Source organism: Phocoena sinus, chromosome 5 (assembly GCF_008692025.1).
Source record: "Phocoena sinus isolate mPhoSin1 chromosome 5, mPhoSin1.pri, whole genome shotgun sequence".
NCBI lineage: Eukaryota > Metazoa > Chordata > Mammalia > Artiodactyla > Phocoenidae > Phocoena > Phocoena sinus.
In genome coordinates, this window is record NC_045767.1 from 32,115,287 (window position 1) to 32,129,936 (window position 14,650).

Below are 14,650 nucleotides of genomic sequence, written 5' to 3' on the forward strand. Positions count from 1 at the left end.
AAGATCTCTATAGATTAATCTTTCTTTTGAAGGCAACTGTGAAACTCTGAAACTTATAGTACAATGATACTGTTTTACTAGGTTTTGCTTTTGTTTTTAAGAACTAAGTATGATCTACTCCAGAAATACAAGGGAGGTTTCAAATTAGGAAATGACTAATTTGTACTTTATTAAATACAAAAAAGAAATGTAAACGGAAAAGATACGATCATCTTGAGTGAAGTTAAAAAAGGAAGTTGATAAAATTCAGTATCCACTTGATTTGGGGGAGAGAAAGTACTCAGTAGTAGGAACAGAAGTGTGTATATAGCTGTGCTCTTTCAACACCAATATCACTATTTTAGCTGTGTAATATGTGTTCTAATATCTAGTGGAAAAAATCCTCCACTTTTCACCCCTAAGGGAACTTCAGGATCTTTCTGTCAAATTATAAGAAAATACATAATTTTGCTTCTATGTTTTATTTCACCTCTATTATACCATAAAGGGTTTGATCTTACCATATTAGTATACAACATTAGTCATTTTCTCTTAATAATCCCAATAGTATTTTTCCTGTAATTTGACAAAAAATGATTCTAAGGTTCATCAGGGAGTGAAAATGAGGGCAGCAGTAGAAGGTTTGTACCAGTAGATATTACACTACATTATACAACCAATATTGGGGTAATGGTACCCAGTCATTCTATTTTGGGAATTTATCCCAAGGAGATAAGGATGTACACAAAATGTTTCTACAAATATGCTTTCAACACAGTTATTTATAAGAGCAAATTGGAAACAGCCTAATATCCAACAACAGGGGATTAAATAAATTATAGCCATGTTAATACTCTATTTTGATAGAGTAACTACAGAATTGTGAGACAAGCATATTAATACTATAAGAAGGATGCAGTATCCAATTAAGTACTGACTTAGATATGAATAGGAGGTGTAGGACCTCAGTAATTCGTATCAGAGGTTATGGTTTACCAAAAGAATAGGAAAGGGGCCACGTGACAGAGGTTCAAGGCTCGAAGAAAAGGTGCAAGTGTGCGACTCGTGACTCACCCCCAGGTCTGATCTGAAGCTCACGGACAGCAACCCACATAAGAGGTTAAATGCAGGCATGAGCTCCAGCTGACGGGCTTAGAAATACTTTGCTTGTTAAATTTGTATGTTGGCCTCCCTGTGCATTTGCAGTGGTTAAGAAGATAAGATGTATTAAACATGTAAATGTAGTTTAAACATTAAGGAAACTTATCTAAGTTTATATGTGGGTTTCAATGTTTAAAAAGATGTAAGCTGTTAAAGACAGAGGTTAAACATTGACCAAACACAATGTGGTGCTAACATTTACAAATTGCAATTCTGAATGAAAGAGATTTAGGCGTTGTTTAAAGGCTTAAGAAAAACAAGGTCCTGAAACAGAGTTGAAGATCAAGGGAAACAAAAGAGCTGATGAGTTTCTTAACAGACATTAAGCTTTCTCAGCCCTTAAAACAGAAAACCCAGTGGTCACCTTAAAGCCGTTAAAAAGTCAAGTTGTAGAATAAAATGGCCACAATATAATAGTCCTCAGCAAATGTTACTATGTGCCAGGTACTGTGCTTTGTGTAATATCTAATTATTCCTCATAACAATGCTAGGAAATATTTTAAAGAAAAGAAATTGAGATAAGTGAGATGCTCAAGGTCAGACAGGTAGGAAGTGGCAGAGCTCAGATTTGAACCAGGAATCCAATCTCAGGAGTCCCTGTTCTTATTACCACATCACTACCTCTAGTGCATTACATATTATAGGTCAACAACAGTCAGTGAAAAAGATTAGGACTTCCCTAGTGGCACAGTGGTTAACAATCCATTAACAATCCACCTGCCAACACAGGGGACACGGGTTCGAGCCCTGGTCTGGGAAGATCCCACATGCTGTGGAAACAACTAAGCCCATGTGCCACTACTGAGTCTGTGCTCTAGAGCCCGTGAGCCATAACTACTGAGCCTGCATACCACAACTACTGAAGCCTGCACGCCTAGAGCCCGCGCTCCGCAACAAGAGAAGCCACCGCAATGAGAAGCCTGCACACCGCAACGAAGAGTAGCCCCCGCCCGTGAGCCACAACTACTGAGCCTGCGCGTCTGGAGCCTGTGCTCCGCAACAAGAGAGTAGTGAGAGGCCCGCGCACCGCGATGAAGAGTGGCCCCCGCTTGCCACAACTAGAGAAAGACCTCGCACAGAAACAAAGACCCAACACAGCAAAAAATAAATAAATTAATAATTTTTAAAAATTGTGTTAAATGTTAAAAAAAAAAAGAGTAGCCCCCGCTCGCTGCAACTAGAGAAAGCCCACACGGAGCATCGAAGACCCAACACAGCCATAAATAAATAAATAAATTTGTTAAAAAAAAAAAAGATTGAGATAATCAATGACAAGCTTTTTTAAAACAGAGAGATACATAAAATACATAGGAAAGTCTCCAGATAACATTACAGGCGTTTTTAAATCTTCATAATTTTGCAAAAATTAATATAAACTTAGAAAAAATTTAATATATAAATCACCTCTCTTGGGGGGAGAGGGAAGGAGCCTGTTAAGTATTTCCTTGTTACCCATACTTGCCATTTAATTATAATTACTGTAACTAACAAACCACTATATTACATTTATAAGATAGGTATATTGCTATGTTAACAGCATCCACTTTAGCTAAGAAGTTTTATGCCTATAAAAGTTTTTGCAGAGACCAAGACATCTTAGCTTTTCCTTATTAACATTCTTAGAGCTTAATTTACCTGTAAAAATCCTCCTGCCTAAAATGGACAGGCATTAATATGCTTACAGAAACAAGGGTGCCTTGTGAGTCATGGCATTCTAATTTCAGAAACACCCATAAAATTTGTTAAATATTTTTACTAACAAGTTCTTGAAAACTGAAAAGAAGATCCACTGTTTATTCAAAAATTATTGCGTATATTTGTGAAATACTTTCCCAACAAAAGGAACATGGAAAAGAGGCCTTGTCATACCATTACAGGTCCCACATCGGTACAAGTATGATAGATTTAAATTAGGGAAACGGACAGGTGGGTAAGGTGGCTTGTGACACTATTCTGAGAATGGACTGGGGGAAAAAAAACTTTTTTTTTTTTTAATTTAAAAGATAAGAATTGAAAAAGCAGCTACCCACGACTGTAATTCTGAACTCTGGAAGAGATATGCTCGGGTAGAGAATAGACGTTTTGATTTTCGGTACTAATTTACTATCTCACACTAAGGTAGACTGGACAACTACAGTTCTGCATCCAGTTGTTATAAAAGAAAGACTAAGCCTATCAATAGTGGTTGCTGGTGGGAATGGAGAGTGACGACAAACAGGCTGGAAGTTTCTTTGGGGGAATGATGGAAATGTTCTAAAATTAGATCGTGACAATGGTTGCACAATTCTGTAAATTTACTAAAAATCATTTAATTGTATCCTTAAAGCACATGAATTTTATAGGATGAAAGTTATAACTCAATTAAGTTTTTTTTTTTAAAGCTATAGCCCATGGAGATATATGGTTTCTACAGAATTAGAAACCAGGGACTAACCCATGTTCTGTTACTATATTTCAGGCTCGCTTATCCCTTTAAAGTGCTGTACTTACCAGCTGAGCACTTCTTTAGCAGTGACGTGGAAATAACACACATTTTAAAGTTTTCTACAGACAGGATCAAGAACAAGCCAATAAAATGCAAACTGTTTTACAAAATTTGTGTAAACTGCTCCAAAAATAAACTTGTAACTAAATAATATGAAGTGACAAAAAAACAGAAGGATTTTCTAACAGAATTCATCAAAATTTACTATGAGTTGGATCTCAAGGAAAAAGAGATGATCTGTTTTCTTTCTCACCAAAAAAAAAAAAAAAAAATTGATCACTTTAACTGGCAAGGTAGACCATTTAATACTTGTTGAAATGCATACTACTTATTTACACAGAGCAAATATTAGCTGTGCAAATTTGAAAACAAATTGTGGGACTGGGAGTATTTCACCAGAAGGGATAATCTGCAGCCACAGGGCAGCCTGAGAGGGCGGTACGGCACCCAGCCTGGAGCAACTGTTTCTGACATCACTAAGTTTGATAGAAAAAAGTACCTTCACGAAAATCTGACATGCAAAATGTTTCATAGGATGTTTTAATTCTATTTCCTGTTCATCTTTTTATTTGTGGCTGGAGAATTCCGAAGATCAGATCTGATTCCAGGAGAGGAATCTTAAAGAGAGGTGGGGACCCAGGGAAAGACAACTTAACAATCCCTGGTACAATGTGGAACATGTGGTAAGGAGAATGAACGAACAAATGAATAAAGGAATGAGGGGGTAGATGAACAGATTAGATTAGATTAGATAAGTAAACACACAGACAGACAGACAGGACCCTGAAGAGAGAAGAGGGCTGTAAAACAAGGTGAAAGACTAGGGAATATTTAAATAATCCTTTGTATTTCTTTGGGAAATACCCTAAATCAGAGGTTTTGAGAGTTAAGGGGTAGAGTGGGGGAACATCACACATTTTCCCCAAATACTGGATTACGCTTGCCCCAAACCCCTTTCCCCACCTCCATTCCTGATACATCTAGGAGCTTAGAGAACTTCTGGAGGATGGGGGTGGATGGGCTTTCCAGGTGGTTTCTTCCTCCTTTGCCTGGGTGTTTTCAGTGTTGAGAAAAAACAACAAGGCAGGCACATTTTATTTCCCACCCCTTTATGAATTTACAGCCAGTATGATAAACCCATGTCCCCGGAGAATAAGTAAGGCGGGTTGAAGGTTTGTGTTTGTGGTAAAATGCTTATAACTACTTCAGCAGGTAAGCAAAAGAAGTCCCCAATAATTTAAACAAAGACATTTGTACTTTTAACAACCTGAACTGCGATTCTGTTAATTCCCGAGCAACCCTGCCAGAGAGATGTTTGGTCAGAGAATCATTCTGCGCTAACTGGCACCACCGGCTCCATGTTTAATGGTCAAACAAAAGCTGCTGGCACTGGTTTAGTAGAAACACTCTGGGGGCTTTATCACAAAGGTTAAATCTAACAGCCTAACTGAACAACAGTGGTAATTATGTTTCTCCATTCCTAGCTTTCCTTATATACCCCAAAGGTTTATATACCTAGAAACTGATTCCCGTAGGTTTTAATACTTATTACTCTGTAATAGGAGTCTGCACAGATTACCTACTGAAGTGAGAGGTTTCTGAAAACCATTAAAAAACTACTCCATTTAATATTGTTAAATGACAGTGGAGCTTACATGTTCTCCCAACAACAGTGGCTGGTTTGAGAAAGAGAGAAATGCGGAAGCTAGGTCTAAGAGTTTAACACTATACTCCCAAACCACACAACGTTTTCTAAACTATATTAGAGATCTCATGCTAAATAAATAAATAGACCACAAAGTCAACAGTATATTTCTTTGTCAACAACAAATTTTCTAGATTTGTTGGAAGCATAGTGTCTTAAATATTATAGGAAAACCATGAGAAGAAAAAAAAGTTCCTTAAAAATAATTTCATAATTCTTATTCATAATTCAGATTATTATAAAATACACCTGTTGATTTCTCCCTCTGCCACGTGGTGACCAAACTTTGTGTATATTTTATACAATTTCAAAAGTTTGCATAAAATACTGTTAACAGGCTATTTAAATGAGTATTCAAAAAAATGACATCTTGAAACTTTGCTTGCTGTTCGCTAGGACATTAGAAGACAATATTAACACTTTGTTTTGAGATTTGAGCGCAATCACCTTTAAGCAAGAATCCATAGAAAGAAGTTAAATAATCCTGCTCTAGTGTGGAGGCAAAGGCCAGACTTCAGCAGAAACATTTAACCCGGAGCTTGCGGTTAGTACACTTAGTACATTTCGTAGTTGTAAACAGAGGCAGATGCCTAAGAACAGGAAGCTTACTCAATCCCCAGTGCTGCTTCAGAAACTGCACCTAGGTGCACTTTAACACAATTTCCTTGTAGAGGTCTAAAGTCTAGAATTCGGACAGTGCAATATGTATTTAAAATACAATGGGTTACTTGTTATTATATTTCTGCTTAGTGCTCTGTACCAACGAAACAAGTGCAAAAAAATCGCTTAATATAGCCTAAGACGTTAAGGGGAACACTTCCTGTTAGCAAGAATTAAATGCTGAAAAATTAAGGAAAAGGAAGCTTCTAGAATCTGCACCTTCAACAGGTTAGTCCCATCTGCTTGTTGCAATTTAGGTGTGGTGTTCTACAGGCTTTGGTAGAGGGCAAAGGCAAGTGGGGAGCAGGAAGGCTAGACAACTCTTTGGGTTTTAAAGTCCTGTGCTGCAGCCCATCTGGCATTCTCAAGGCAGAGCACGGTTTCATATAAGGAAAGGACAAAGTAGGAAAAGAAAGCAAGCATGGAAGACCCAGAAAGGTCTGTATAAAGCCCTCATTTCTCATTCTCTTATGCCAACCACAAAAAGGTTTTTTTGCAATGACTGGCCGAATAACCCATTGCTTTCAAATGGTATGAGGCTATAAAAAGCCATACCTTCTCCAAAGCCATTAAGGTCACTATATTTGGCCTCCAGAACTTAAATTCCTATGTTGTATTTAAATAAATTATTTCTTTCTCAAAAAGCACTTATTTGACCAACGCTTCCAACCTAGGCATTGGTTGCTGCATATAACTCCAACATAAAGAATGGCACACGTGGGGAAGAGGCAGCAAAAGAGTAACTAAAAAGATTAAAATCCTGAGTCTAGGGCTTCCCTGGTGACGCAGTGGTTGAGAGTCCGCCTGCCGATGCAGGGGACGCGGGTTCGTGCCTCGGTCCGGGAAGATCCCACATGCCGCGGAGCGGCTGGGCCCGTGAGCCATGGCCGCTGAGCTTGCGCATCCGGAGCCTATGCTCCGCAACGGCAGCGGGAGGCCCGCGTGCCGCAAAAAAAAAAAAAAAATCCTGAGTCTAACAATGCCATTTTAACAATTTTAAGGAATACAAGTGACTGTTATATTGGGACTTGAAATAGATCTATAAAATATTTATCTATCAAATTTTAACTTATCTTAATAAATTAAGGAAAAGAAGAAACTCACAAAGTGTCCCTTTCTATAATTTTCACCAGAGAGTTTGCATATTTAAAAAATTTCATTTGAAGGAAATAAAGAAATCTGGTTTATACACCATAGTATTTAAATATTGTTTTGCAAAATGTTAGTGAATATCTGAATATTCAGAATAACTCTCAACAGACATGGTCTGCTAGGGAAAATGAGGCTGTTCAGAACTAAATCTCAATGTCTTTAGCAAGAGCAAGTGATCCAGGAACCTTCAGCTGTGTCAAAGTGTTTTGAGGCATTTCTCTCTCAAAGCAGGGAGAACAGCTCACTCGAGAGTTTTATTTCCTTTTGTGACCAACTGTGCTGGTTCATAAAGTTGCAAAGTTTAATAAACAAATGTGTCTTTTGTTGCCTACTCTACGAAATGTCCCCTGTATGAAGCTTGAGCACTCCACCACAAAGCGTAGGTGGCTGTTGGTATAATAAAGACCACAGAGTGAGTTTTTGCACACCGCTGGTTTCGTAGTGACCCTTAGCCAACTGCCCGTTTCTCTTAAGCAAAAATCTAGAACAGGATACACAGTTCTTATTTTGTATTTCTTTTAGGAATACCATAATATGAGGAATCTAGCTCCAATACACCCAAGCTGTCCCTCCAGGAGATAATTAGAAAAAGAGGGAAGAGAGTTTGGAAATAAAAGGGATAACAGTACAAGAGTCAGAGTTTTTACAAGGAATCCTTCAAAGAGAAGGACAATATGGAAAAGTATAGACATCAGAGCTGCACTTAAATGGCTCCTAGTAAGACATGTTCCATAAAAGGGCACTTGCAGCTTGGGGAGTCCAGAGGGGCACTGTAGGTGAGCATTAATCCTTGTCATCAAAACCAGGAGAGCCCAGAGGATTTGGCTAGAAAACCAAAAAACTGGTAGGGATTGGGGGCTGGCACTGTTACACAGCAACATAGGTTTGAAAGTCTGGGGACCACCTTTACTGAAACATTTCTACCCAAGCAATAGTACACACAACCACAGTAAAATTAATTCAGCATATGAAAAAGTCAGATATTCTATTTAGCAGAAATGGTTAGGTATTATATGTAAATAAATAAATATATAATTATAACATATAGATAGGTTCTATACAAATAACATGTAAAATCCTTTAAGTATGATGATTTATTTAATCAAGGCTTTCACATGGGCCTTGGCTCTCATCTTTATTTGCATATTAAGTCAGCTTTTCATTCTCACAATCTTTGCAGTAAAGGCAGATGATTTCATGAACCCAAGCCCTGAAGTCCACCCTCAAAAGCCACTGGGAGGGCTTCCCTGGTGGCGCAGTGGTTGAGAGTCCGCCTGCCGATGCAGGGGACACGGGTTCGTGCCCCGGTCCGGGAAGATCCCACATGCCACGGAGCGGCTGGGCCCGTGAGCCATGGCCGCTGAGCCTGCGTGTCCGGGGCCTGTGCTCCACAGCGGGAGAGACCGCAACAGTGAGAGGCCTGCGTACCGCAAAAAAGAAAGCCACTTGGAGAACATGGAAAGAGACAAGAGGAGCAGAGAATGATTTCTGCTGGTTTATCCATGCAGTGAGTGAAGATTGGTCAGGAAAGGAAAGAGAAGTAAAGGATAAAACTGCCAGAGTTCATTGCCTTACTTCCTACACCTCCTCTGACAAATCCTAAGAAAAGAATTTCTGCGACTAAATGTCTCCCAATTTCTAAAAACAAAAACTTCCTACAGAACGTCTCGTTGACAGATTAAATACGCAAGCTTCTACCCGACTGTAACCCATGGATGAGAACACTGGGAAGTTACCCTGAAACAAAGCCCATTAAAATCTAGTTTAAGCTGTAATCAGAAAGAAGCATACAAAATACGAGTTACTGATAGGATCATAAATCGGTACAATTTTTTTGAAAATCTCTTTTTAAACACATGATGAGTTTTAAAAAATGCTTCTACTTCTTGACATATTATAATAACTATTACTGACAATTTATTTTGGAACAAGTTTTAAAGACAGAAAAAACATTATCCAAAAATACATTCAGTGAAACATTAAAACAGTCTAAATGTCTAGAGTAGACATTTTGAAGGATCCATGAAATTCATTAAACTTACTATTTAAAAAACAGTACCATATTCTTATTTTCTTAAAATGTAAATGTATGACATTTTTAAAAAACAAGTTAATAATAAATACACCAAAATAAAGGTAAGGTGTTAATGCTGGTCGTGAGATTTACCAATTATTTTTGTTTTATTTACCAATTTACCAGATTTACCAATTATTTTTGTTTTATTTGGTACTTTCCTATTTTCTCCAAATTTTCTATGATAAAAGTATTCACCCATATATCTAGATACAACTGTATTTTCAAATAATTTATTAAAATTATGTTTAAGATTTTAATGATGAGGAAATTACAGTATGATTTCAGCAATGTACAGACGTATGTTACATATATATTTTTAAAAGTCTGAAGAAAATATATCGAATATTAATACTGCTTGATGAATTTATGGGTGATTTTAATTTTTTTCTTTATTCTGGATTGTATTTTCTAATTTTCCACATTAATCATTCTTATAATCAGGAAAATGCTAACAGCTATTTTAACTATAGAAGTATTGACAGAGTTAATTTTGGTTTATACGATTTCAAATATGTAAAAAATGCACATACAGAACAGTCAGTGCACAAGTGCACTGAAATATTAAGAATGGTTGTCCAAGTGGCAGGAGTATGAGATTTTTTTCCTTCCTACATTTGTGTAGAGGCCACATTTAAAAACATTTTCATTACCAATGTGGCATTTTATAGCTAAAAGTATTGGAAACCACATATGGTTGTTGCTGTTGCTTTCACAGAAATATGTATTTACTGAAATCTATTTATTTCATGTCTTCACTCAGCCTCAATTAACTGCAATAAAAAGTATATGCTTAAGAATGTTGCGTTTTGGGGCTTCCCTGGTGGCGCAGTGGTTAAGAATCCGCCTGCCAATGCAGGGGACATGGGTTTGAGCCCTGGTCCGGGTTGGGAAGATCCCACATGCCACGGAGCAACTATGTCTGTGAGCCACAACTACTGAGCCTGCGCTCTAGAGCCCACGAGCCACAACTACGGAGACCGCGTGCCACAACTACTGAAGCCAGAGCACCTAGAGCCTGTGCTCCACAACAAAAGAAGCCACCACAATGAGAAGCCCGTGCACCGCAACAAAGAGTAGCCCCCACTAGTTGCCAACTAGAGAAAGCCTGCATACAGCAACAAAGACCCAAGACAGCCGAAATAAATAAATAAATTTATTAAAAAATATATATATAGTGCTATGAAGAAAAATAAATCAGGAGGGTTATTCAAAGTTAGATCACCAGGCTTATGAGGCAACACTCAATTTAAAATTTTTAAATGAATACTCGTTATCAGAAAAAAAAAATCAGTACACCATCAAGTCAAAAGATCATCAAGAACATCTATGTTCCAACCTGCTGAAACCCAATTACAATAAATAGCTTCTAGAAACCTGCACAAATATAACTTTTTAAAAAATATTTATTTGGCTGCTCCCGGTCTTAGTTGCAGCATGCTGAACCTTTTAGTTGCAGCATGCGAACTCTTAGTTGTGACATGTGGGATCTAGTTCCCTGACCAGGGATTGAACCCAGGCCCCCCCTGCTTTGGGAGCATGAAGTCTAGCCACTGGACCACCAGGGAAGTCCCACAAATGCAACTTTTTAAAACTAAAAAGGAATTCCACCGAAAATGCTCCCATACTCAGCTGTGGATTTTTGCTTTTGAGTCCTTTCCATTTCTAATAGATTGAAATAATGTATGCATGTTTACAGTATTCTAATTCCATTCTGTTTTTTATTTTTTGCGGTACGCGGGCCCCTCACCGCTGTGGCCTCTCCCGTTGCGGAGCACAGGCTCCGGACGCACAGGCTCAGCGGCCATGGCTCACGGGCCCAGCCGCTCCGCGGCATGTGGGATCTTCCCGGACCGGGGCACGAACCCGTGTCCCCTGCATCGGCAGGCGGACTCTCAACCACTGAGCCACCAGGGAAGCCCTCTATTCTGTTTTTTTAGAAGTCATAATGGACTTTTAAAAAAATTGATCACCCCAGGGCATCTTCTAAGAAATGTTTAACCCACATGAGGATTTAAGAAAAGGTTAAAGATGCAATATTATTATATAAACACAGGAAGAATAAAAAGAAAGATATTATGTGGGGACAGAAGAGCTGAAGCTATCAAATATCTAATAAGGATTCAGAACTCAATTTGACTTTCGATGCAGAAATTTTATTTTATCTTAAATAGGTAGGATAGAAACTACAGATATAGAAAACTTAAAAAGCTGTTTAATGAAACAGAGCGACCAAACTCAAGATAAGCAATACTCAAAGGTTAAATACATAGCAAATGTTGTGACACTGCTGAAAGCCTGGAAGGTGAGGCAAATGAATGGCGGGCCAACCAGGAGAACTATTTCTGGCCTTCCATTCTGTGTGGAATTCGGCTCTAAATGCTCAGGAAGGTAAGCTGAAGAGAAGGCTGGCTCCTATCCTCAAGAGGTTTTTGATTAAGTAACTCCCACCCTCCCCCTTCCACCCAGAAGTCACTTAAAAAGACCAATGAGCAATAAAAACAACTTTTACAAATTAGAGAAGAGCCTGAAACAGCATTTGAAGTTTAGTAAAACCAGGTACCTGCTAGAAGTAAAAGTAAAAATAAAATTCAAATAATGAACATAAAAGGGGAGGGTGGGGAGGGAAACATATATATATATGTCTTAGAAACTTTAAAAGTCTAGGGTATATAGATGAAAACTGAAAACCGTAATTTTAAAAACTAGAATCGCTTTTTTTTTTTTTTTAAACAGCTTTTTAAAATGCCAAGTTCCACTAATCAGTAATGAATAGAAAATCATTCTATTAGGTTCAGCACTGGTCTATCCTTGGGAGTAAACTATGGTCAGGCTGTTTTCTACAGAGTGAAGCAGGTTTAGAAAAACACAGGATGATTAAAAGCACTGTCTCTAAACCTCAACCTCATGCCAAGAGGTAGTCGGGAAACGCTATAAACTGAATGCTCAATTAGTATCAGGAAGCTAAAAGGTGTAATTCCATATTTAATTTATTTCCATTAAATGTAATTTTCATTGATGACTCTCTATAAATAAAAGTATTTGGCTATAAATACTCACTTGAAATTGTTTTTGAAAAAAAAATGTTATCAAAAACCTATATTTAAAATAAATTGAAACAAAGTAACAGCCTAGAAGTTTTTCACTTTCTGGTTTTTTGTTTTCGTTTTTTCTTCTGTAGCTTAATCCGCAGCAATAAAGTTATTAGAAGATTGCGAGCCCGTTTCCAAGGCTTGTACTGAACAAGACGAAAAATGACATTCTGGTTAATATGTTTATATACTTTAGAGGTACTTCTTCAGAACGTCAAAAAGGATGATGGATTGATGGGGGGTATCTTTAAAGGAAATGAAGGAATTCCATTGGGGGGGGTTATTTGTAGGGTAAATAAAACCTTAGTTATCATCTGGGCTTCAAACTCCCTCCTCTGCTGCCCTGCCAATCACCCCAGGTCCTGTGCATTTTAATCTTCCAACTATCCACCTAACTCTGCTCTCTCTAGCTTAGTTCAGCTCACAAACACCCTTCCTTACAGAGGGCGTGAATTAGTCCAAACATATCAATAGCTACAACAAATTTTTAATGGATTAAATCCATCCACCAAAAAGATACATTAAAAAATTTTTTTAATAAAAAGAAAGCTGATGTAGTACTAGGAGTATGGGGTACTACTAGTATTTTGGACTACTGAATACAAAGTGAAAGTATTAAGAAGTGGATAATAGAGAACAGGTCACTAAGAAGACCTGAAGTTATGAATCTTGCACAAGGAGAAACTGAAGCGCCACAGTCACTGTGGGAAAAGGACTGAGCAAGTACTTAATGCAGCACTCCCTCCCTCTCTGGTTTTGTTCCCAGTCCATTTCCTGCTTTACTGGCTTCCTTAAAGCCCTTAGATGGCTCCCTATGGCCAAAAGTCCATTGCTTATTTTGACTTAAAAAACAACAAAAAACAAACAAAAACAAAACACCTTATAATAGAAAATTTCAAATGTTGTATTGAAAGTAGAGAGAATAGTACAGCAAACCTCATCAGCTACAATGATCATCATGGGAAATCTATTTCATCTATCCCCTATCCTGGGTTTTTTGGGAAACAATCCCAAACCATTTCACTTGTAAATATTTCAGTATGCCTCTTCAAGGCTCTCTTTAAAAAAACAAAAACAAAAGCAAAAACAACAGAACACTAATGCCGTTATAGGTAAACAAAATAAACTTTCTTTCCTTAATGACAAATATCTGGTCAGATCACCTTTCCCCAATTACCTTTTTTCCCCAGACTGCTTCTCAGATGCTGGTGTGTCCTTCTGACGGGTGACACTGCTTACAAGGACCTTCATAATCTGGCCTCTGCCCTCCTTTTCAGGCTCAGTTTGTGAGTCGTTTTTTTTCTTTTTTTCCTTTCCCTAAATCCTGTGTTTCCAGACATAACTGCTTAAGTTCTGTTCCCTTCACATGCAATATCTCCTCTTACCAGGCCTTTCCATATAATTTTTCAGCAGCCCGAACCTCCTCTCTCCCCTACCCTCCTGCTTGCTCACCTGCCTCTCATGCTTCAGGTTCCAGCTTAGATGTCACTTCCTCCAAACAACCTTTCTTGCTACAACTCCTGGACTCAGAAATGAATTGTCAAACACAGCACTCACTGCCCAGAGAGGTTACAAAACCTAGTGTCCCCGTTGAAAGACAAATGCCAATTTATAACTTCCTGCTTGTTAGATAGAAACCAACCTTCCCCTCTGGGGTGCTTTGTGTCTGACATTTTCACGGTACGGTCACCATTTGTTACCTTGCCTTCTGACTATATATTCACGCACAATTATTATACAAACCTCTTATAAATGGTGTTCTAGAGAGGCAAATCAGACATCAGTGCAAAGATTTCAGTAATAAGAAAATCCACAGAATTACTTAAACATTATATTTAATAATCAGGAAGCTTTCAAATGTGAATTTGATATTTGGCAAATATCTGGGTGTGGTAGCGACAGGGACAAAAGAGCTAGCGGCAAAAGAAGACTCTAACTCTAAAAAAAAGCTCAGAATCCTATTGTTACTGGAGCAGATAATTGCTTCATTTTATTCTAAAGTGGCACCAACTCTAAAAACAAAAATGCACTCATCAAGGACATTAGTGTACTTCAACAGATAACTGGCTAAATAAACAGGCTTTCTCTGCATAGATTTTCACCAAAGTGCAATCAGAAACCTATATTTGAAGATCAACTGTCAGAAAGTTTTCTTGGAAATGCTGGTTGACCGCTTTGGTAGCTTTCCTTATCTACAAAAATAAGGCCATGCCTAATAACTAGGTAGACGAGAAGATTTCTCTGGGGCTTTAACAAATCTAATTCACACTGTGAAGTCAATTGATGATTGTATTTTTGGTGATTCCACCAAAGACGGTTAAAGAAAGCAAACAAAAATCTCA

General features: G+C 38.0%; 1 protein-coding gene across 12 annotated transcripts in view; it reads right to left on the reverse strand.

Moving 5' to 3' along the window:
- Positions 1-14,650, reverse strand: part of SGMS2 (sphingomyelin synthase 2) — a 111,051-nt gene that overhangs the window by 51,949 nt on the left and 44,452 nt on the right. For 2 of the 12 annotated variants that reach the window (XM_032633000.1, XM_032632998.1), the window contains exon 1: positions 13,486-13,747. The exons of 9 other annotated variants lie outside the window; for them this stretch is intronic. The gene's annotated coding sequence lies outside the window, so the exon portion shown is untranslated. One more of the 12 variants, XM_032633002.1, reaches the window with a different exon arrangement.